General features: G+C 36.5%; 1 pseudogene; it reads right to left on the bottom strand.

The window, feature by feature from the left end:
* LOC149256668 (COBRA-like protein 4) overlaps positions 1-24,178 on the bottom strand; it is a 45,574-nt pseudogene that overhangs the window by 5,700 nt on the left and 15,696 nt on the right.

Raw genomic sequence — 24,178 nt, 5'->3', positions numbered from 1 at the left:
CAATTGAATTTAATTTGATTGTAGATTTCAGAAATATTTTGAAATTTGATACATATAAACTATTTCAAATATTTATCTCATTTCTATCTGTTAAACTGAAATATTAGCAAAATCTACTAGAGAAAAAAATATATCGATTAAATTTAAATATTTTTAAAATCAGCCATCAAAATGTTAAAGATGAATGTGCCTACTTAAAATGGTGCCCAGTTTGACTGATAAACTTGCTGGGTTTACGACCTTGGCAGGACCACAAGTATATCCAGGGCTAGGTGTAGTGAGAGTGAAATTCTAGGGCAAGCGAACAGTTGCAGCACTCGTCCCACCGCTGCCAACGGTCAGTTGCAAGGCTGCCCTTCAATAGTAGGACTCTTCATGCAACAGAAGGGAACGGTGCCCTGATAACCAGCGCAATTGCCTTTCTCAGTGGCCTCTGCACCAATCATCGACCATATTATTTCTTTCTCTGCCCATGTCCAGCCCAACTGTCACCCGAGACTCTGTATATGTCTGTACTGCTGATTATTCGACAAACTTACCGCTGCCTACATATCATCAAAATCCCCCATAAACACCACCATATCAATATGTTTGATTACAATAAAGCATATGTAATATCCATTTTAATACAGGTAGGATGTTGGGTATTTTTAAATGGAGAAAATACCAAAAACCAACAAACTAACCACCACAGAGACAATGCTCTGTTTCCTCTGTCCAGGATCTTTACTCAGGGAAGCTTTTAAAACAAATTGACTCAGAAGACAACACAGTCACAAAGCATTTCTATTAATTAAAACAAACATTCTGTTACATATTTCTTCCTCTATTCAAAGAGGGAATCACAAAAAAAAATCTGCTTCTCTCACAGATCTTCCACTGCTGTGGATATTACAAAAACAGCTCTCTGTTCTTCAATAGCTAAATCAAAGCATTACATTCCAAATTCTATAACGCACTGCTTTGCATTTACAAAAGATAATCGCACTTTCGTGCGTAGCCACCACACACAATACAAAAGAAACTACACATTAAAAAAAACTGTCGCACGTAGACTATATTTTAACATATGACAACGTGTATAAAAAAATACAAAACATATAAAAAAAAACTTATATCAAAACGTGCCCATAACCATATTAAATGTATGGGACGTATGCCCATCACAATATTAAAGGCCGCCACCAAAAAACTACGACAAACATTAAAGACCACAACGTTTCCTCCACGACGGTCAACGAAGAAAACGAAAAAATTTGATGTGTCGCGGGCGGACAACACCTTCGGAAAATTGGCGGCGGAGATCACGCGATCAAATCGCTGAGCCGATCCTACGTGGTTCGCATGCCAACCTCCAGCAAACCAAACGACCTTTACCGTCCAGGGAAAGCGGTTTTGGGCGTCGTACAAGAGACGCGTGGTGGAGCTTGATTGCGGCGGCACCCTTCATACGGAAACAGCCATTTGCAAATGGCGGTGCGGGGAAGACCGGGCGGTTTTCCAAAACTACCGCGCTGTTTTAAAATTACAAATTTAACACTCCCCTTTAATTTTAACAGCCGCACGTTCGGTCATTCCCAAGCATTTTCTCAAAAATTCGAAACTCTTCTGAACCAGTGGCTTTGTCAAGATGTCTGCAACCTGTTCTTGAGTCCTGCAATGTTCTAGGACGATTTCTCCATTGTTCACTAATTCTCTGATGTAGTGAAACCTTGTATCAATGTGTTTCGTTCTCTTATGAAACACTGAATTCTTTGACAAGGCAATAGCTGAGCTATTGTCACAAAAGACCACTGTCGCTTTTGCCTGCTCTTGGCCTAAGCTTCTCAACATCCTTCTCATCCATACTACCTGACATGCTGCTGCTATCGCTGCCACATATTCTTCCTCTGCTGTAGATAATGCTACAATGGATTGCTTCTTAGAATCCCATGAGATGGCTCCTGAACCCATATTAAAAACATAACCGGAAGTGCTCTTCCGATCATCTACACTTCCAGCCCAATCGCTATCTGTGTACCCAACCAAATCTGAATGTTCTGAGGCATGATATAGAATTCCAAACATTTTGGTACCTTTGACATACCTCAAAATTCTCTTTGCTACCTGCCAATGTGCCTCCTTCGGTCTCTCCATGAACCTGGAAATTAAACTAACAGCATACATTAAATCAGGCCTAGTTGCTGTTAAATACATAAGGCTGCCCACAATGCTTTTATACAAACTAGGATCAAAATCCTTGCTGCTGTCCTCTCTGCTGAGCTTTAATCCCATCACTGTGGGAGTGATGGCTGCCTTGCATTCTTGCATGTTAAATCTGCCCAAAACTTGATTTACATATCTTGCTTGAGATATAAAAATTCCTTTTTCATTTTTCTCTACTTCTATGCCTAAGAAGTATCTCAACAAACCCATGTCAGTCATTTCAAATTCATCCTTCATGACTGATTTAAAATTCTAAATAAGATAAATATCATTTCCAGTGAAAATAACATCATCTACATACAAGACAACAATTAAAATTTTACCATCCTTTTCCTTGATGTAGACTGTGGGTTCTCCTTCACATTTGTCAAATTCATTCTCCAATAGATATGAATCTATCCTGCTGTACAATGCTTTTGGCGCTTGCTTCAGCCCATAAAGAGCCTTCTTCAATTTGCACACTTTGTGCTCTTCTCCTTTCTTCTCATATCCGAGAGGCTGTTCAACATAAACCTCTTCCATTAACACTCCATTTAGGAATGCTGATTTCACATCCATTTGGTAGACTTTCCATTTGTTTTGAGCTGCTATGGACAGCACTGCTCTCACGGTTTCCATTCTTGCAACCGGGGCGAAAGTCTCCTCATAGTCTCTTCCATACTGCTGCTTGTAGCCTTTGACAACCAGCCTTGCTTTATGCCTTTCAATCTTGCCTTCAGCATTGCTCTTGGTCTTGTAGACCCATTTCACACCAATGACTTCTTTGCCTTTTGGTAGCTCAACCAAATCCTATGTTTTGTTTCTCTCTATGGCATTCATCTCCTCATCCATAGCTTCTATCCATTTCCTATCTTTAATTGCTTCTTCGAAATGAATAGGATCATCAACATGACAATACAATGCAAACAAGGAATTCATTCCTTCATCATAAATGTCACTTAGATTTCTAAACTTCTTACCTCGTTCACTTGGTGTGCAAGTGCTTGAAGATGCACTTGAATTTCCTCCTTGTGGTGTGCTTGGAGAAGCACTCTCATTGATCCTCAATGGTGTCCCTTGCTGTCCTTGTGTTGGCGTTGCTGTTTGGGGATGAATTTCAGCCACCTCCTCTTCATCTTCATCATGAGACAAACAGTTTTTAACATTCACTGTTTTCTCTATGCTTCCATCCCAAGCTTCCTCTTCAATGAATTGAACATCCCTGCTGACAAAGAACTTCTTGGTAGATGGAATGTATAGCCTGTAGGCTTTGGATTCATCACTGTATCCAATGAAGATACATTTCTCCCCTTTACTGTCCAACTTTCTCCTTAGCTGATCTGGTATGTGTGCATAGGCCACACACCCAAAAACTCTCATGTGGGTGATTCCTTGCTTTCTCCCACTCCATGCCTCTTCTGGAACTTTGTTCATGACTGCTTTTGTAGGACACCTGTTCAAAATATAAACTGCACAATGTACAGCTTCAGCCCAATACTCATTTGGCAAATGCTTTGCCTTCAACATGCTCCTTGCCATCTCCATGATGGTCCTGTTCTTCCTTTCAGCAACTCCATTTTGCTGTGGGGTGTACCAAGTTGTGAACTGTTTATGTATTCCATTTTCTCTACAAAACTTTAGGAATTCATTTGAGATATACTCACCTCCTCTATCAGTGCTCAATACTTTTATGTGCAGCCCGCTTTGGTTCTCCACAAGTGCTTTGAAGTTTTGGAATTTCTCAAAGACTTCACTTTTGTTCTTGAGGAAATATATCCAAGTCTTTCTTGTAAAATCATCAATGAATGTCAAGAAATATAGGCTGCCAGCTAATGATGGAGCTTGCATTGGTCCACACAAATCTGAGTGGATAATCTCTAAGGGTGCCTTTGCCCTTATCTTTTCCCTGATGGAAAACTCTCTCTATGTTGTTTGCCCAATATACAACCTTCACAAAGGCTGTCCGGCTTCTCTATCAATGGTAATCCCTTTACCATTCCTTTTCTGCTCAATAAGTTTAGACCTCCGAAGTTTAGATGCCCGAATCTCAAGTGCCATAACCAGTTCTCATCCTTTGGCATGCTTTGGAAGGCCTCTTGGGTGACTGCTGCCATTTCCCTTTTGTTCTTCATGTCTGCCCTGATCCGGAGAGGGAACATCCTGTTCCTTGTCATCTTCACTTCAGCAATGCATCTTTTGCTGGGTGGTATGTCCATGATGGTGCACACATCATTTACAAAGTAAACATTGTAACCCTTTTGGACAAGCTGTCCAACACTCAATAGGTTACATCTCATTCCGGGGACATAGTAGACATCTGCTATGGTTTTCCTTTCTCCTTGCTTTGTAAATATTTTTACCTCCCCTTTTCCCATAAAAGACACTTTACTATCAGTTCCTAGTGTGACCTCTGATTTTAAATTCTGATTTAAGGCTGAAAAGAGGGCTATATTCCCTGTCATATGGTTGCTGCAACCTGAGTCTAAAAACCATATGTCCTCACTATGTGTTTCAGCCATGTTACAAGCTAATAGGACATTTTCTTGACCGTTGTTTTCTCTTGTAACATTTGCATTTTGTCTGCTGTTCATATCATGCTGTTTCTTTCTACAATCACTAGCATAATGTCCATACTTTTTGCAATAATAGCATTGAACATTAGATTTATCATACCTTTGTCCTTGAGCATGATACTGTTCTCTTTGTTGGCTGCTGCCTTGACCTTGGTTTTGATTTGGATTGCTGCCTCTTCCTTGTGCATTTGATGGGCTGTTCCTTCCACCTCTGTTCTGGCTTCTGCCTCTTCCTCTTCGGTTTCCTCTTCCTTGACCCTTTCCTCTTCCAAAGGACATCTGGGTCTTAAAGGCTTGCTCAAGGGATGATTTTTCATTCCTACTCAACCTCTGCTCATGAGTTATCAGTGATGCATGTAGCTCATCAACTGAATAGTTTGAGAGATCCTTTGTCTCTTCAATGGTGGTGACTATGGCATCGAACCTTGAGGGTAAGACCCTCAATATTTTCTCCACTATTCTTCTATCTTCAATTGTTTCTCCATGAGTTCTCATTTGTGTGATTACACCAATCACATGAGTGAAGAATGATTCAATGTTGTCTGACTCCTTCATGTTCAAGTTTTCAAAATCCTTTCTCAGCATTTGCAATTTTGCTGTCTTCACTCTCTCCATGCCTTGATAGGCTGTCTTGAGAGTTTTTCATGCTTCATGTGATGTTGTAGCTGCTGCTATCCTTGGGAATATACTCTGGTCCACTGCTTGATACAACAAGACAATGGCCTTTGCATCCTTCTTCCTATTGAGCTTCAGCTGATCCTTCTCTCCCTGAGTTAATGCATTGAACTCAGTTTCATCTGCTGGTTCCTCAAACCCACATTCTACTAGTTCCCATATATCTTGAGAAATGAACAAAGCTCTCATGGTTATAGACCAGTAGTCATAGTTCTTCCCATTAAAGTGTGGGAGCTGGGTGTTGAACATACCCATGCTTGTGCTTGCCATTCCTTGCATGTTGAACTATGGTTTTAAATCCTTGACTGTGATTTTTTTTTTTTTAAAACTGACTGTCTTCAGCAATAACAAGAGAAATGCTTTTGGGGAATACCTAAATCCTTCGCTGTCTGAGTCTTCTGTCTGCCTGAGAAGTTTTGCTGCAGCAACAACCTTCTCCCTTCAGCTTCTTTAACTTCTTTAAAGAGCCTGAGCCTTGCTCTGATACCACTGTTGGGTATTTTTAAATGGAGAAAATACCAAAAACCAACAAACTAACCACCACAGAGACAATGCTCTGTTTCCTCTGTCCAGGATCTTTACACAGGGAAGCTTTTAAAACAAATTGACTCAGAAGACAACACAGTCACAAAGCATTTCTATTAATTAAAACAAACATTCTGTTACATATTTCTTCCTCTGTTCAAAGAGGGAATCACAAAAAAAATTCTGCTTCTCTCACAGATTTTCCACTACTGTGGATATTACAAAAACAGCTCTCTGTTCTTCAATAGCTAAATCAAAGCATTACATTCCAAATTCTATAACGCACTGCTGTGCATTTACAAAAGATAATCGCACTTTCGTGCGTAGCCACCACACACAATACAAAAGAAACTACACATTAAAAAAAACTCTCGCACGTAGACTATATTTTAACATATGACAACGTGTATAAAAAAATATAAAACATATAAAAAAAAACTTATATCAAAACGTGTCCATAACCATATTAAATGTATGGGATGTATGCCCATCACAATATTAAAGGCCGCCACCAAAAAACTACGACAAACATTAAAGACCACAACGTTTCCTCCACGGCGTTCAATGAAGAAAACGACAAAATTTGATGTGTCGCGGGCGGACAGCACCTTCGGGAAATTGATGGCGGAGATCACGCGATCAAATCGCTGAGCCGATCCTACGTGGTTCACACGCCAACCTCCAGCAAACCAAACGACCTTTACCGTCCGGGGAAAGCGGTTTTGGGCGTCGTACAAGAGACGCGTGGCGGAGCTTGATTGCGGCGGCACCCTTCATACGGAAACAACCATTTGCAAATGGCGGTGCGGGGAAGACGGGGCGGTTTTCCAAAACTGCCGCGCTGTTTTAAAATTACAAATTTAACATAGGATTACTCACAAGAGATGATGTCCCATTTGATGGTAATGTTTCCATTTGGGTCTAGAGGATCAAAAGCATCTGCAAAACGCCCATATCATTAGTCTACAGGATGATAGGATATCATATTCACCGTGTAAATTTACATGGTTTTGTAGGCATTAACTGTGATTACGGGAAGGTAAAAATTTTACCTCACTTGTATCTTTTGGATTTTGTGATTTATATTCATCTTGTATTTTCAGAATTTAGATTCTTACTTTTTGAACCATCCAGTGTGGTTCATCTTGTCTTGACTATTAGCCATAGTAGATAGTTAAAAAAACTTACAAAACCTCTTGCAAATCACTTTTATCTCTTTTATTAATATTTTTTAAATCTATAATTAAATTAAATTCAAATATTCTCTAAATCTTCAATAAAATTTACTCAGCTTAATTCCCCATCTTTCTGTATGTTGCTTGGAAGTGTGAATATGCAGCATTTTGTAATAGTTTCTATTATTTTTAAATCTGCCTTTGAAGGAATAGAGTTCGAAGCTTAACCTAAAAAATTCAGTGATTTCTTTGAAAAAAAAGTCAACGAACCATAGAATACCAGATGATGCCGAGCGTGAATGTGAATTTAGAGGCCGAGCGTTTCTCCATGAATACCAACCTGTTATTCAGCGACCCTTTTTCTCTATTTCTATGTTTTAAAATAAATAAACACCACGAGAGAGGCTCTGGTTCATTTATGGGAACCGAACTGGAATCATTCTGGTAGCCAATATAGAAGAACGGAATCAATGTTTTTTAAAATGAGTTCCGACCGGGATTGAGAATATTAAACTTTATAATTCTGATAATATTATAAAAATTATATTTAAATGTTTGAAGTAAAAAATGACAGGGTAATGTTTGAAGTCTGAGCGCAGTCGGGAGTTTAAAATGACGTCGAGACGCATAGTTCATGGATTCCTAAAATTAGTAATTTAAAATTAGTAATTTATAGTGTAATTTTAGTTATTAAAATTAGTAATTTAAAAAAATAGAAAAAGAAATTAAATTAATTGTTAAATATATATATATATATATATATATATATATATATATATATATATATATATATAATTTCTATTAAAAATCAAAATTGTGTTTATAGGTCACAACTTTTACATTCCACCATAATCCAACACTCTAAAGCCTATTGTATATGTAACTTATGTTTATGCCTTTTTTTTATATGCTTATTGTATATCTTGGAATAGATCCCTAAATACCAAGTAAATTTGCACAACATTAAAAACTAGAATTTCAGTGAGAACTATCTAAAAACTTGTCACCAAGAGGCATCTTCTGAATTCTTTTAGTTGGTTTGGAGCTTGAACCAACTTTCCTCTTTTCGTGACTCGGTTTTCTCCATATTTTGGCATCCATTGGAACTAGTTGTAGCCCAGCAAAAACATATTCTCCGTCTCGGGATGTGACCTTAGTCCTTTGACTAACAATTGGATATAATTGTGAGCCTTTTTGTCACCTTTTTGTTGCTACATAAGGGAGAGTTGCATGATTTCTATTGCCTCGAGGACCTTATCCAAAATTGCATTGATGTTTAATAGATTCATAGTCAAGGGAAGAGGAGCTGACATTTGCTATGACAGAATTTTTGTGTGTCAACACCAATTTGCCACGAACTTTGTTAACCATTGTTGGGTAGCTTATCTCCCTAGCTTATAATGGTAACATCTAATGAGTATGGAAAAATCTAGTCCTAGGTAACTTATATTAAGAAAGGCAATATCTAAATAATGCATTTAGTTTTTTCTTATTTGAGAGCTCACAACAAAGGAGGCAAGTTCTAAAACATGTATTTGTAATCTCTTTAAAAGGCCATCAAACCTCATGAAAATACAAGTGAATGTTAGTCTTTTATCTTATCTTGTGTGATTATTTTTGATTCATTAATTATGAGGAGAGTTTGTAAGATCCAACTCACACATGAGGCTTTCTAATGCTCACCTCAACTCAATTGCATATCAATTGGTATTAGAGCAAGTCACTTCTAAGCCTCACCTCCACTCAATTGCATATCAATTGGTATTAGAGCAAGTCGCTACTTGAGGCCTGATCTATTTTTTTTTTAATGCTTGTTTATTTAATGCACTCTCTTTTCATGCATGCTCCATTTTATGTTCAAAGTTTTTTTTTTTGTTCAAGGTTTGTTGCTTTAAATTTTTTGTTAGCATCTTCCCTATTTTCGAGACACTAGTTGTTCTTTAGTCTCTTTTTCTCTACCTCATCACAACATCTACAACAACCATGGCCACTTTTGTTACAAGTTTGCAACACATTTATAGTTCAAGTATATCTCTCCTATGGCTTGGTTCCACACCCCACCCAGAATCCACTAGTTTTAACATTCAGAGCACCTTCCCTTTGGAGAGGTTCCCTCCCACACCGCTTTAGTAGGCGTCTTCTTCACATTTAATAGTTTCAGCATCGTAGCATCCCACTTGGATTCCTTTGGAGAAGTGCCCTCCCACCCCAAGCTATGTAGGAACCTCCTACTTCATCAAGAGTAAACACAACAAATTTGACTCGGGTTCATTTGGAGACGTGTCGTCCCACCCAAAGCTATGTAGGCACCTGCTACTTCATCAACAACATCACATTATATCAACTCAAGCAACATTCAAAAATCATTTCTGCCATGGTTTCACACTTAAACCCGGAGGCGACAAGCAAGGGCATTTTCCATCTAAAACTAGAGGAATTCGGTAGCGAGTCTGGGTGGCTCATAATGGTAACATAATGGTAACATCTAATGAGTAAAGAAACATCTAGTCCTAGATAACTTATATCAAGAAAGTCAATATATAAATAAGGTATTTAGTTTTTCCCTATTTCACAACTCACAACAAGGGAGGCAAGTTCTTAAACTTGTATTTGTAATCTCTTTAAAAGACCATCAAACCTCATGATAATACAAGTGAATGTTAGTATTTTATCTTATCTTGTGTGATTGTGTTTCATTCATTAATTATGAGCACATTTTGTAATATCGAGCGAAGAGATGAGGCTCACCTAACCTCCACTCTCTTGAAGATCAACTGCGATACTAGAGCCAAACTATGCAAAGTTTAGAGTGAGGATATATATATATATATATATATATATATATATATATATATATATATATATATATATACACACACACACACGACGGATGCAATCTCGAGGGAGCCCAATGCCGAAACTATGTAAACCATCATGACCTCTGCAATTCTACTATGTCTCCATTAAGTACGAGACTAAAATATCTAGAGAAATTAACTTCAAATTCCTTGTAGAGAGAACCAATTGTTATGGAGGATAAGGGAAATCGCCCTAACATGAGTCAAATTAAATGCACCTTTCTGAGCCTACTAATTAGATGGAGCCCAACGCTAAACTCAAGATACACCAAGCCATTAGAGGTTGATTTTGCAAGCCAAGTGTTACTACTGAATCGACAAGAGTATGTCTTGGGATACGGCTAAGGCTTGTACTAGAATGATTTTTTCCAAAAATTGGAGACCCTCACATTTAATACATTAATTCCCGAGTGATTTTCTTGCTCCATAAAATATTTGTCTTTCGTCTTTATTAAATATTCATTAATGAGATTTAATATTCTACCTTTGCTATGTGAAAACATCATGGAAATGAGACGTTTGATTGATGTTCATTGTTCAAATCTATAGTCCCTTGAGTCATCCTTGTTCCTTTGTTTTCTAGTGAATATGTCGTGGAATTTAAATTCCTTAAAACATGGAAGATATCATCATGCTCAAATTGTTGAAGTTGGAGAAGCATCCTCAACTCCATGGGAGATCGGGTTGATTTAGGACAATGTTTAGCCTCCCATACTTATCGACTCACTATCATTGAATCACCAAATGTCATAATTCTATTGATTTTCTTTTCGATACCTTGCCAAAGAATGAGGAACTCATCTTGGTTATTGGTTTTATGCCTATTCCCCACCCATATTATAAGTGGATTTTTCCATGGGGTCAAAAAAAAAGTAAAAGTGTATATATATATATCTATATATATATATATCTATCTATATATATATATATATATATATTATATATATATATATATATATATATATATATATATATATATTATATATATATATATATATATATATATATATATATATATATATATATATATCATGGAAAATTTTAGGGGCTAATATTGGTAGGTGGGCTAACTTTCCATGATTTTTCCAAAAAAAAGATTTACCAATTTCCATTTTTTCTAAAAATGATTCGCCCAAATTTTACAATATAAAATTATTTTACATTAAAAATCACCAACATTATATAGATAATATATATATAATCATTATAAATTTGAATAATTTTACAAATATATCAATAAACATTTTATAGTTTGCATATTAGGAAAAAGTGAGATTCGTCAATGTTTTAAAACTTCAAGATAATTCTCGGTCCTTAAATTTTTCCTTCATATATATATATATATATATATATATTGAAAACAAGTATGGTTTGTTATATAAATATCTTATTCTTTTAATTTATTGATAAACAATCTTTGTGATGAGAGGTTTCTCGAGTGTATAGAAGAGATATTGTAATGTCTTGGCATGCCATGTTGTGTAAAGTAGTGTAATATTATATACCGTGAACTCAATAATTAAAATAAAAATATAATAATAAAATTAATAGTATAATAATTAATTATTAATGTCTCGATAATTGAAATTAAAAATGAATAGAAAAGAGATTTTATCCCTCTCAATGCTTGATAGATCTATAGTTAAGATGGATATATGCTAATTTAAGTATTAATTATTAATTATAAATATAATTATTAATTTTTTTTTTGTTTTTTTTTTGTGATTTGACCTAGTCAAAATGTTTAATGGGACATTACATTACAACATCTCTACCATACTCGGTAGAGAGGACCTCTCAATGCATTAAAATTAATAAGTAAAATTATTAATTTCTAATGTCGACTCAATAATTAAAATTAAAAAATAAAAACAAAATTGGAGAGGTTTGATAAACTTGAGGAAAAGGTTTGCACCTTGATCCCTCTGAGTGCTTGATAGATCCGGGGTTAAGATGGTTCTAGGTTGACTTAATTTCAATCAAAATCAACGATTAGTTAAGAAATATGATGATTTCCTTGGCCCGATATCAAGTTAATGGTAAACCATAATAACATCGACCTATAATTAAATTATAAATTAACATATGTGTTTTTTCTTCATTATGATAGTGAAATCCCAACTCTATAGAATATTATCACTTTAGTCACTCCTTTGGTTGGTAGACTACCAAATCAATAAATATTGAAAAATAATGTTGTGACCAAGTCACAAGTCACTATTTAAAGAATTTGTTTGATAAATGGCACTTCATGTATCAAAAGTCAAAACTTTGTGAAAAATAAACAACAAAATTTTCATGGATGCATTGTATTTCAAAAAAATATGAGGCTTTGAGGTGAAAAAAATTGTCAAATAACCTTGAACAATGTTTCAACACGGGGAACTTGGATCATTATGGAATTATGATTGTTACCCACCATTTTGTGGGTAATATCCCTAGGAGAATTTTTTTCTCCAAGATAGCCCTCAACCGATAGCCAACAACCTCTTGCAGTCACCAACTAGCTCATTGTGCCATTTCTCCGCCAGATGAACCAGCCATGTGGTCCTCACCCATCTTCCATGATCATATGTTTGAAGGTGGGCCTCCCAAACCTAAAGGTATGCCTTGCCATTTGGAAAATGAGTATTGTAGTTTGCTTATCATGGACACTTTTAGGCATGGATTAATGGGGAAATTCAGCAAAAAAAATAGGTTAGGTCTTTGCTCTTTTCCCCTAGACCCAGTTTAGGTATTAACCTTGGATTCTAGTCCCGTAGGATCTCTTTTACTGACAATTTGGCTCTAGAGATGGTATTTCATGGGAAACCCAATTTTGGTTGTGAGGTCCTGCTCCCTTATCCACTTATATTAACCTCTTTCCATTCATTATTATCACATTTATCATTTATCCCACTTTGGTTCACATCCCTCCATTAGGTCCACAAAGGGTTAACATGCCCTTCCCCTTTCCCACACCTTGGGTCATGACTTGGAATGAAGCCCAGAGGTTGATACAGCTCAAAGGAAAGATAAAAACATATATGGCCACATTCAATAGGAAAATTCACCACAAAATGCAAAGGATGGTCGGGACAAACACATTTAGCACATGGGCATGAAAATCCAATACATGAGCTCTACCCGGTCCTCATGGCCATCACCCTGGTTCCTAAAAGTTCTATGAACATCCTTCATCATATAGGAACCCATGATTGTCCCAACCCCTGGTCGGAAATGAACTACCCTACTTTTAAAGGGGGTATTCACTACTATATATTATACATCATGCTCTTATCCCTTGATCCCCGAGCAGTTAATCAAAGAAAATCATAAAAAGGAAAAATGAATATAAAGAAGGGTGGAAAAATCAAGGTTGAGCCACCTCATGTACCACGATTTCTCACTCCTATACATTATAAACCGAAGTGTGGGCTTCCCTCTTATTAGCTACCCTTGTACTCGAGCATGTGACCCAGGGTTGCCCCTTCTCATCTTCTACTTCATTCACCTATCTATCACATGCCACCACCTTTTGAAGGATGTACCTTGAATATATTATCTCTTTTATAAGTGGAAACCACCTAATAGGATTCTTGGTTAACCCCATTTGGAGTTTAGGAGACATTGGTACAGCCTGAAGCCCATTATGGAAGGGTAGGCCATTATGAAATCCCCACCCATAGTCCATGATTTATAAGCTCATTTAATCGATTTCTCTAATGACTTGTTGTACTGGAAAGCTAGGGGGCATGTTGGATCTTATGCAAGATTGCAAATGGTCACCATCTTGGGTTTTGTCTCCCTATATGGGGTCCTTATCCTCCATAGGGCTACATTGGCGCGTGTAGGGTGTGCGTTGAGAGACATGGGCCACCAAAATAGTAGATAACACTCCATGGATCCCCACATCCATTCAAATATTGTTCATGGTTCACTTATTGGATGAGGAAGATGCACCTGACCCATCATGCCGACCTGGCTCTAGATTTGCACCATACACTTGGAAGATGATCCAGGACTTGCATGATGATGTGGCATCACCTACACCATCATCCTAGCCCTTTCAGGTGATCTACAAGCATGTTTGATTTGTTTGGAGACCCATGAGGACACTTGTGTGCCCCCACATGTCATTTGGAGGACCACGGGTTCTTATAAGGGGCCAACCCCTTGTCCACAACTTTTGAGGGTCCTATTCTTCATAGTAGCACCCATGTAGCTGATTAAGCCTCTTAGAGGGCCCTATGACATGCATATATTATTATTTGATCTCTTGAGAGGCTTACTCTTTCATTTATGAGCTAGTTTGGTGGGCTTGTCACCAAAAGTTGAATTATTAGAACATTATTTTATTTTCGGGGCTTATGTAGGCCAAGGAGGCTAACTCGAACTCATAAGTTGTGTATGAATACATATGAGATGAGTTCATTTTATCATCATCACTTTGGTTTGAATCTCTTCTCTCTCTTGAGAATTTCACACTTTTTCTAGAGGATGAATTAGAGTGTTATGGATCAATTTTGATGTGTGGATATTGGTGTATCTTCTCTTGGAGCTTCTCTCTTGTCAATTGTGAATGGTTGGAAAGATTTTGTTACATGTAAGTACATCCTTCTAATTTTATTCTTGTTCTACTTTTTAATATACATTATACTGGGATTTTCATTGCTCTAGACCTAATTACTACATGCATTTACTCATTAAAATTGTGGAATTTTGTCTCTATTGTAGATTTCTCTCAATGTATGGGCCATGAAACATGAAAAAAAATTCCTAGGGGTAATTCTATCAAATAATTTGACCTTGATAATCCATTCCCTTTGTGCATCGAAGTATAAATGTTGCAAAATTGCTTCTCCTTGACCTAGAAGGCTAGTGGTCTTGAGGCCTCCTTGACTAGGAACTAAGAAATCCTACTCATATTCATCATAGACTCCATTCTCCCAAATACTAAGGCATTTATATACCAAAGGTTTTCACCAAAAATCACAATATTTTGCCTTCTTCCAGGTCTAGCCAAGTTGGAGCACCTAGGGCATCAATTTCCTGACAAACTAGCCCTCCAAAACGTTTGATCTCCTAGGGTCTCCTGCGCTATTATTTCCTCAAGATCTCCTCTAATTTTTAATCCATTCCGATGGTGGAGTTGGCAGAAAATCCAAGCCCTACCTCTCGGATCAAAATTTTCCTTAGCATCCCCAAGGCTAGTACCTCAAAGGGTCAAATCAACACCTTCAAGTCAAAATTCTTTCTTTGATCCTTTTCCACCTTGTCTAGGGTAAGAACATCATTGGTTTCCATACTTATTTCCCTATCCTAGACCGGGTCTTCTTGGTCCTGTGTGGTCTCATTTCTCTGAAAGGACAATTCTTCAAGAACCATCCGAGATACCAATTTCAATAAGGATTGTATGGATTGGGAAACTCCTTCACAAGTCGTATTCCTTAAACCTAACCCTCGAATCCTCCCATCCTTCTCCTAGAATACATTGCACCTTGCTTAGAAAGAAAGCATATTCTATCATTCAACCTCTTCTGGAAGGGGATTATTTGGGTCATTCTATATCCACCTGTTGATTTATTCTTCATTTGTGACTCCATATATATCGAGTCTCCTCCCATCGGTGACTGTCTGTAAATACTTGGGAGTCTTAACGGAGGTGACAATGGGCTAAGTCTTCATTTGTTTCCTTTGGTCTAGCATTTTCCCCTTTAGGGATCCCCCTTTAGGTCCCATGCTAGTATGAGTGATAACAATGCTATGCATGGATATTTTCACTAGACTTGTTTTATGGAAATTTTGAATAGACGTTGTTTTTGAGTGCCATTACTCCTAACCTATTATCAAGCATGGCGAGGAAGGGAAGGAGATTCTATAGTTTTACAAGATACTTCAAGTAAAAGTTATTCTAAGATGTTTTCATGGAACTATCTAACTTTGTAGCAAACTTCCCTTTATTGTTGAAATCTAGTGACACATGTAGTTAGGGTTGTAATCAATCCACAATGTTAATGATTTTTTCAAGGCTCTCAATTGATTCAAAGCTGGAAAAAACTCTTGGAGACATCATTCTATGAAGGACACAATTTGGATATTATTAAATTATTTTCAAATTTGTAATTTGATTATTATTATTCATAGTAGGAAAAAATGTCAAACAAATAACCATAATTACCTATAAACATATTTGAAAAGCTACTTTTTCTCTTAACATTTAAAAATAAAATAACAATTTCAAAATAAATAAATAAATAAATAACTAAATATATATAACTCTCTTTTATTCCAACTTTAAAATACATTCGATGGAAAAACTCAAGTTTTAATATAAATGAACCCAATTTTTATTTATTTATTTTTTTCATAAGAAAAAAACAGAGGGATTATATTATACCAGCCTAGATCCATCTATCTCCGAACCTATCATGTGCTGAGAGGGATTAAATCCCTCGAGGTGCAAACCTTCTTTTTGGAGTGTGGAATTTGAGGAATGGTTTGCACCTCGAGAGATTTGATCTTGCTCGGCGCATGATAGATATGAAGTTAGATGGATCTAGGTTGGTTCTAGTTGAGGGAAACAATGACACATTTTAGATTATCATCATTATGTATATGTTTGAGATAAGCTTCATACTTCGAAATTTACATTATGTTTTTTTGGTTTGACATGACGATATCATTATTTCCTTTAATTTTGTTTTTGTTGCTTGCCTTGAATGGTTTTTATGTCTATGCTTGGATGCTTTGCATCATTCGTGTGTTTATGTGTTTGGAATTGTATGGTAATGTTTGTGAATTTTACGATTGTTGTGTTATATTTCTATATGTATATGTAATTGTTTGTTAGTAATTAGTTGGTGATGAAGAAGGGAGACAATCTTGTCAATAATTTGCAAGAGGATTGATATTGCACATATATTTAATTTGATTTTAGGTATCACAACTTTTGACAATTAATAATTCTTAATAGTGTCCCTCTAGGAATTACGAAATATATTTTAGGGTGTATTTTTAATAATTTATTGTGTTGTAACATATTTTGACACACTGAAAATTTTAAAATTTTCAGTGTGAAATTGCCATTCCTTCTGAGTTAAATACTGAGGCATATATAAATTTTATTCTTTTGGATGACTTATTTATATAATTTTAATTTTTAAATAAATTATTTTTAATAAAAATATATAAGTTTATATTTTTTATTAAAACAATTTATTTAAAACATTAATTTTATGTTTAAGTGAGCCAAGCCTTAGTTGCCCACCCCACCAAATCCCGTTCCATTTAATTACCGAGACCCACAGCTATCACCTCTGCCTTCGAAATCATGACCACACCACCATTTCCGCTCATTTGTTAAACACCCATCACCTCACCTCTCATCCCGCACACCCTTCCATCATCTGATGGCCCACGACCCTTTTCGGCCCTCATTCGTCGACCGAACTTTATCAGTGGAGGGGGGGGGGGGGGGGTGCCCAAAATAGGTAGTTTCCAAAACCGCGGTCATAAACAACCTTTTCCACATTTTAGTGTTTCGGGACTTCAAATCCCAAAACCATTTACTCCCTGGACTTACTCCTGAACGCGATTTACATCTATTCCATTACCGCTACTCCTATGTCATCGTCCACTTCCTCTCTCCTATCTATTACGTTCATTCCACTTCATCTGCCACATCATCCATATATTTCCCTTCATCAAATAAAACTTCACCATGTCAGTTGCCCGTTGCACCACAATGCTCTCGTTCCATTGCTTGTCTCATGGTCATTGAAACTATGTTTCTCCTATACACCTCATTGATTTAAAACATGGTTTCCGAACCCACGAGAATGTATATTCAGAAACTGAAAGAGGTTTTTTCTGCCAATATCCTTATTAACAAAAAATTTCTCCCAGTTTTGTAACAACTCTTGTGGTTGGGAGATTTTAAAGAAACTTTGAAGACATATGTTCCCTGATTTTTCCTGTTTAGTCATATTTGTGCAGAACAGATTGTGGCCAATAAAAGATGACACTTGAGAAACTGAAGGAGGTTTATGTTCCTAAGATGCTAAGGTAAAATAATCTACCTCATATTTTACACAGCTATTACATAATCATAGATACAAGTACATCTTCACAGCCTATTTTTTGGATTGTGTAAATTCCTTTTTAGACATTGTTTTGCAGAAAGTATTGTGAACAACTGTAGCTGCATTTTGGGAACTGAGCGAGGTATATCTCAATAACATATTCATATACAATAACCTCTCAACTTTTGTAGGACTATCTCGGATTGAGATATACAAAGGCATTACTGGACCCTATTCTGCAGGATTCCAGGAGGAAAAATGCTCAAAGACAGTTAGTGACTTGGAGGCCACCTCATCAAATATGAGTTGTAAACAAATTTGAATTTCTCTTCTTAGCAACAAAAATCCTCAAGGATAGTACCAGAACTCTTCAAATAGTTTTAGTTACCTTTATTTGTGTTCTATTTTTGTAATACAGTTTTTAGATATTTGTAGTAGCCCTTGATATTTTTATCAAGATATTTTGTAATAAACTGTATAAATACTTCATCAATTGAAAAAATAAGTGTGGGAATTTGATGCCAAAACTCTTAACTCTGTAATAAAGCTTCTGTTGTAGTTTTTCTAATTAAAGCCTTACAACTCTAGTTTTGACATAATTTTGTGCTTCGAGTATGTTATTCCAGTTTTTCATATCTTATTTCTACACATGATAAAAGTGTTTATAGGAAGGTCTGCAAAATCATTATCTTTAGAAAGAGATTCATTTATTGGACTGTATGTTCATCATAACTCCTGTTTAACTAGTTTTTGTTTTGTGCTTTCTGACAACCATTAAAATAGATTAGCTTATTAGGATATTTGTCTAAAATAGCTCCTCTTAGAATTGGTTTCAGTTTGGCCATTCCGTTTCCCTTTAAATATGTTTTTTTGGGTTGTAGAAATCTTCTACACGCATCCAAATCATCCTAGTGGTCAAGTAATCAGTTTGGCTACTCAATTATTAGGAATCTCCTTACGTTCTTCTGCCAAATTCTTATACAAATCAAATCGTTCTGTTAAGCTGGAAGCTGATACTTTCAAAAGGAACCCTGTGAGAGAGCCTTTAAATCGTGAGTAGGGATTATCATTGATCGCCAACCACCCCCAATTAAAACAATAAATCTGGCCATTGTGCTTCAAAGGCTATTGTTCAGTAACATGTGAACAACGTTAAATAAAGCCTCGTAACAACTAAGGGAGCCCCCTATGGTTCAAGGGCCAGCTTGAACCTAAAGGCTAGTTGAGTTGGTTTCCTGGTGTAGTTTTTGCAGCCAAGGATTGCCTACGGGAAACATGTACAACATTTGGCGTCGTTGCCAGGGAGCGAAGTAACACAGATATTTCTCTGGGAACAATAAAGTTTAGATCTATTTCTTGCTGGTGAACAAGGAATACATTTGTATTGGTTGCATTATTTTCACCTCACAACTCCACTTTGTCGGATGGCAATTCCACTGGATTACCGATCCCACTCTTGTTTTGAAATTTCAGCTGCCTTTACTGCTATGCAAGGTTCATTGACACTTGCAATGAGCAGTATATGTATCTCCCTCTCAGCCTTGATCAGAAATCTAAAATTTCTACAAAGGATGTAGCTTCTAAACGATACATGTGAGTATAGGTTTTCCATTGGAGTTTATGTTCATATTGTATATGTTCTTTAGATTTTCAGGTGCTCACAACATGGTTTGTTGATAAACCACTTTGCACTTGGTTACATTGGAAAGCAGATAACACCTAACAGTGTAAAGTTTTTCAGTTCAGTTAGATATAGGTGTGGGATTGATTAGCTGCTTTTAGATTCAGTATGTAGTAGATCTACAATTGTTTCAGTTATATTTCAAGATTGCAGCATTAAGTTTGGTTTGGTTGAGTGCAATGACTTCCAAGGGATTAATTGATTAACTCCATAGCCCATGAATTAGGCACTCTTTCACTTATTTTCACTTACACTGTCAGTAGTTTCACTTCAACAGTTTTCAATATATACTTTTCAGTTTTCAGTATGAAAGAGTATCCGAGTTAGTGCTGGAATATGGTTTCATTTTGCAGTTGCAGGTTGTAGTATGCACTAGCAGGCTATTCAAATGACAGGGTTAATCCAGGAGAGTTGATTATGGCAGATGATGGTTGATGATCAGGTTTACAGTATGACTCCATGCCCAACGCTAAAGGCATCTGATCTGCTTGTTCTCTACATCCCATAGGGGGGAGTAGTACCCATTGGAGCTGATGTTGTAACATATTTTGACACACTGAAAATTTTAAAATTTTCAGTGTGAAATTGCCATTCCTTCTGAGTTAAATACTGAGGCATATATAAATTTTATGCTTTCGGATGACTTATTTATATAATTTTAATTTTTAAATAAGTTATTTTTAATAAAAATATATACGTTTATATAAGTTTATATTTTTTATTAAAACAATTTATTTAAAACATTAATTTTATGTTTAAGTGGGCCAAACCTTAGTTGTTTACCCCACCAAATCCCGTTCCATTTAATTACCGGGACCCACAGCTGTCACCTCCGCCTTCGAAATAATGACCCCACCACCATTTCGCTCATGTGTTAAACACCCATCACCTCACCTCTCATCCCACACACCCTTCCATCATCTGACAACCCATAGCCCTTTTGTTATGAAACCAGCTCAAGAGAAGATAGAAAAGATAGATCAACGCCTTAGAATTCAGCCTCTTCGAGGGGGAAACCTCCTTTACATTACATAAATGAACAATTCTTGGATGATACAAATGAAAAGACCTCCTTTCTATATATAGGAGTCTAAGGGGTCATAACATAATCAGAGCTGACATAACAATAATAATGTAAGGGCACAATAATAACAATAGTTGGCTTCTATGGGGCACAATAGTAACAATATGTGCACTACATGGGTACATCAATATAATAAGTGGTTTGTACTAATAACAATAAGGGGTTACACTAGTAGTATAGGGGCCTAACATGCCCCTATCCTTCAAAAAGCATTGTCCTCAATGCTTGAGTAGTTCTTGATGCTTCTGTATAAAATTCTTGTCCTCCCATGTGGAATCTTCAGCGGGTAAGTTCTTCCACTTGATGAGATACTCTAAAATTGATCAATTCCGTAGCTATCGGTTCTTGTTTCTGTGACTGCTCCAGGTTCCAATATGATTTTTCCTTCCTCTTCAATTTCTAGCAATATTGTTTGAATTGGGATCTTTTGCAACTTTTGAATAAGTGGCCATACTTCTTCGTCCTTCTTCCATTCATCCCTTGCTTCGTTTATCCAATCTGGTTGGATAATAGAAATAGTACAAAACAATGCTTCCACGTCCTCATCCTTGAAGAGCCTTCCCATTTGGTAAGGTCGCCATTTTTTAAGTGCATGTAGTATTGCCAACATTTCCTTCTCATAAATAACTTGCTTGAGATGTAGCAATAAAAATACCCAATCACCTACATCAAAAAAAATTTCACTACGATGTTGATCTACCTGTTGTTTCGTTTGATTTTTCACCGAAGTGGCATTATCCTTTAAAAGTTGGAGAACTTGTTGTTGATGCTCGATGTGATCTTTCACTGCTTGAACCTTTTTCTTCTTGATATGTCCTTCTATCTCTAGAGTTTGAGGAGTGGCAATTTCTTCCAATCCTTTACAAGATATGGTCGGATTCATTTCTTGATGCTCGATGTGATCTTTCACTTATTTAACATTTTTCTTCTTGACATGTCCTTCTATCTTGATAGTTTGAGGAGTGGTAATTTCGACCAATGAATTACAAGATATGGTTGGATTTATTTCTTCTTTCTCGATGTGATCTTTCACTTCTTGCACCTTTTTCTTCTTGATATGTCCTTCTATCTTGAGAGTTTGAGGAGTGGTAATTCTTGCCAATGCTTTACAAGATATGGTCTGATTCATTTCTTCTTTCTCTGGGTGGGGTCCTAGAGTATATCCTCTTCTTTTGATGTTTCTTGATCCTTTTCTTCCTCCTCTTCATATTCTATGTAAAATAATTTCTTCTCAGCACACTTATGACCTTTAGTGCATTTGCTATCACAATTGTAACAAAGCCTTTTTCTCTTTTTTCTTCCAATTGTTGTGGTGTAACCCTTGTATGTTGTGGAAGGCTAGGAGAAACAAAACTTCCATCTTTATAATTGTGAGGGGTATGCTTCCTGGTTTCCATGTCACAAAGCCCTTTTACTCTTTCCAATTGTTGTGGTGTTGCTCTAAAGAAGGTGTTGCTCTTTGTATCCTCATAATGTGTTATCATTTCCTCCATGAAAATTGACCACGTAACAAGTTGTTTACGAGAACAAAGCCCTTCGTACCATAAAAATTGATCTGGTTCTAAATATGAAGATGCAATACATACCTTTTGTAACAGTGGTACACCATGTAGATCAAAATATTGCTCCATCTGAAGTATCCAATTTACCGGATCCTTGCCATCAAAATTAGTCATCTTGCTTTTTCTTGATTTTAGGACCTTGATCCTGAAACGACTGTAACTCTGTACTTTCGGATCTTTAAGTTCTGAAATTTCAGCCTCTAGTAGCCCTCTATGTCATCTTTCTAATGCCACTAGTATGATCCAAATTGGATTCTCTAAGAAAGAGTTATGCACAATCTCCCAAGATGACCTTATTATAGACCTTTCGAGAAGAGTGAACTTGTATGAAGTGTCACGTGTCACTATTTCGACCTTTGGATCTGAAAAAAATATAAAAGAAACTACAATCTATTCTCTTTCTATACCTTCTGACGAAATTTCAATCCGATGCTCAGAGAGAAAGTTATGACGATTTCCCAGGTCACCTATTTGGAATGTAATTCAGGAGTCTGCAAAAAGACCAACTTCCTTAGATCATATCTCCACAAATATAGCGCGAAAAGCTTTGAAATTAGGATCCATGATTCAGCGCGATTTCTTCTCGGTTTTTTTTTAGCTTCTGAAACGTCACAGAAAAAAAGTTATAGCGAAAATGCCACGATGACTGTTTGGAGCAGCGAAACCCTAGAATCCAAAGCTCTCATACCAAATGTTATGAAACCAGCTCAAGAAAAGATAGATCAACGCCTTAGAATTCAGCCTCTTCGAGGGGGAAACCTCCTTTACATCACATAAATGAACAATTCTTGGATGATACAAATGAAAAGACCTCCTTTCTATATATAGGAATCTAAGGGGTCATAACATAATGAGAGCCGACATAACAATAATAATGTAAGGGCACAATAATAACAATAGTGGGCTTCTATGGGGCACAATAGTAACAATATGGGCACTACATGGGTACATCAATATAATAAGTGGGTTTTACTAATAACAATAAGGGGTTACACTAGTAGTATAGGGGCCTAACACCTTTTTGGCCCTCATTCGCAGTACGAACATTATCAGCTGGGGGGGGAGCGAAATAGGCAGTTTCCCAAACCACTATCATAAACAACCTTTTCCACATTTTATTGTTTTAGGACTTAAAATCCCGAATCCATTTACCTCCTTGACTTACTCCCGAATGCGGTTTACATCTATTCCATTACCGTCGGTCCTACATCATCGTCCACCTCTGCTCTCCTATTCGTTGTGTTCATTCCACTTCATCCACCACATCATCCATCTGCTTTCCTTCATCCAATAAAACTTCACCATGTCAATTGCCCGTTGCGCCACAACGCTCCTGTTCCATTGCCTATCTCATGGTCATTGAAACTATGTTTTTCCTATACACATCATTGATTTAAAACATGGCTTCCGAACCCATGAGAACGTATTTTCCTAAACTGAAAGCGGTTGTTTCTTCCAATATCCTTATTAACAACAACTTCTCCCAGTTTTGTAACAACCCTTATGGTTTGGGAGATTTTAAAGAAACTTTGAAGCACATGTTCCCAGATTTTTCTTGTTTAGTCATATTTTTACAGAACATATTGTGGCCAATAAAAGATGATTCTTGTGAAACCGAAGAATTTTTATGTTTCTAAGATGCTAAAGTCAAATAACCTACTTCATATTTTACACAGCTATTACATAATTAGAGATACAAGTACATCTTTACAACCTATTTTTCGGATTGTGTAAATTCATTTTTAGACATCTTTTCGCATAATGTATTGTGAACAGTGGGAGCCAAATTTGGGGAAAC

Source organism: Pinus tabuliformis, chromosome 7, assembly GCF_031772625.1.
Source record: "Pinus tabuliformis cultivar Carrire ecotype Pingquan chromosome 7, CPIR1, whole genome shotgun sequence".
Classification (NCBI taxonomy): domain Eukaryota; kingdom Viridiplantae; phylum Streptophyta; class Pinopsida; order Pinales; family Pinaceae; genus Pinus; species Pinus tabuliformis.
The sequence above is the reverse complement of the archived record's forward strand: the minus strand, read 5'-3'. Positions and strand labels throughout refer to the sequence as shown.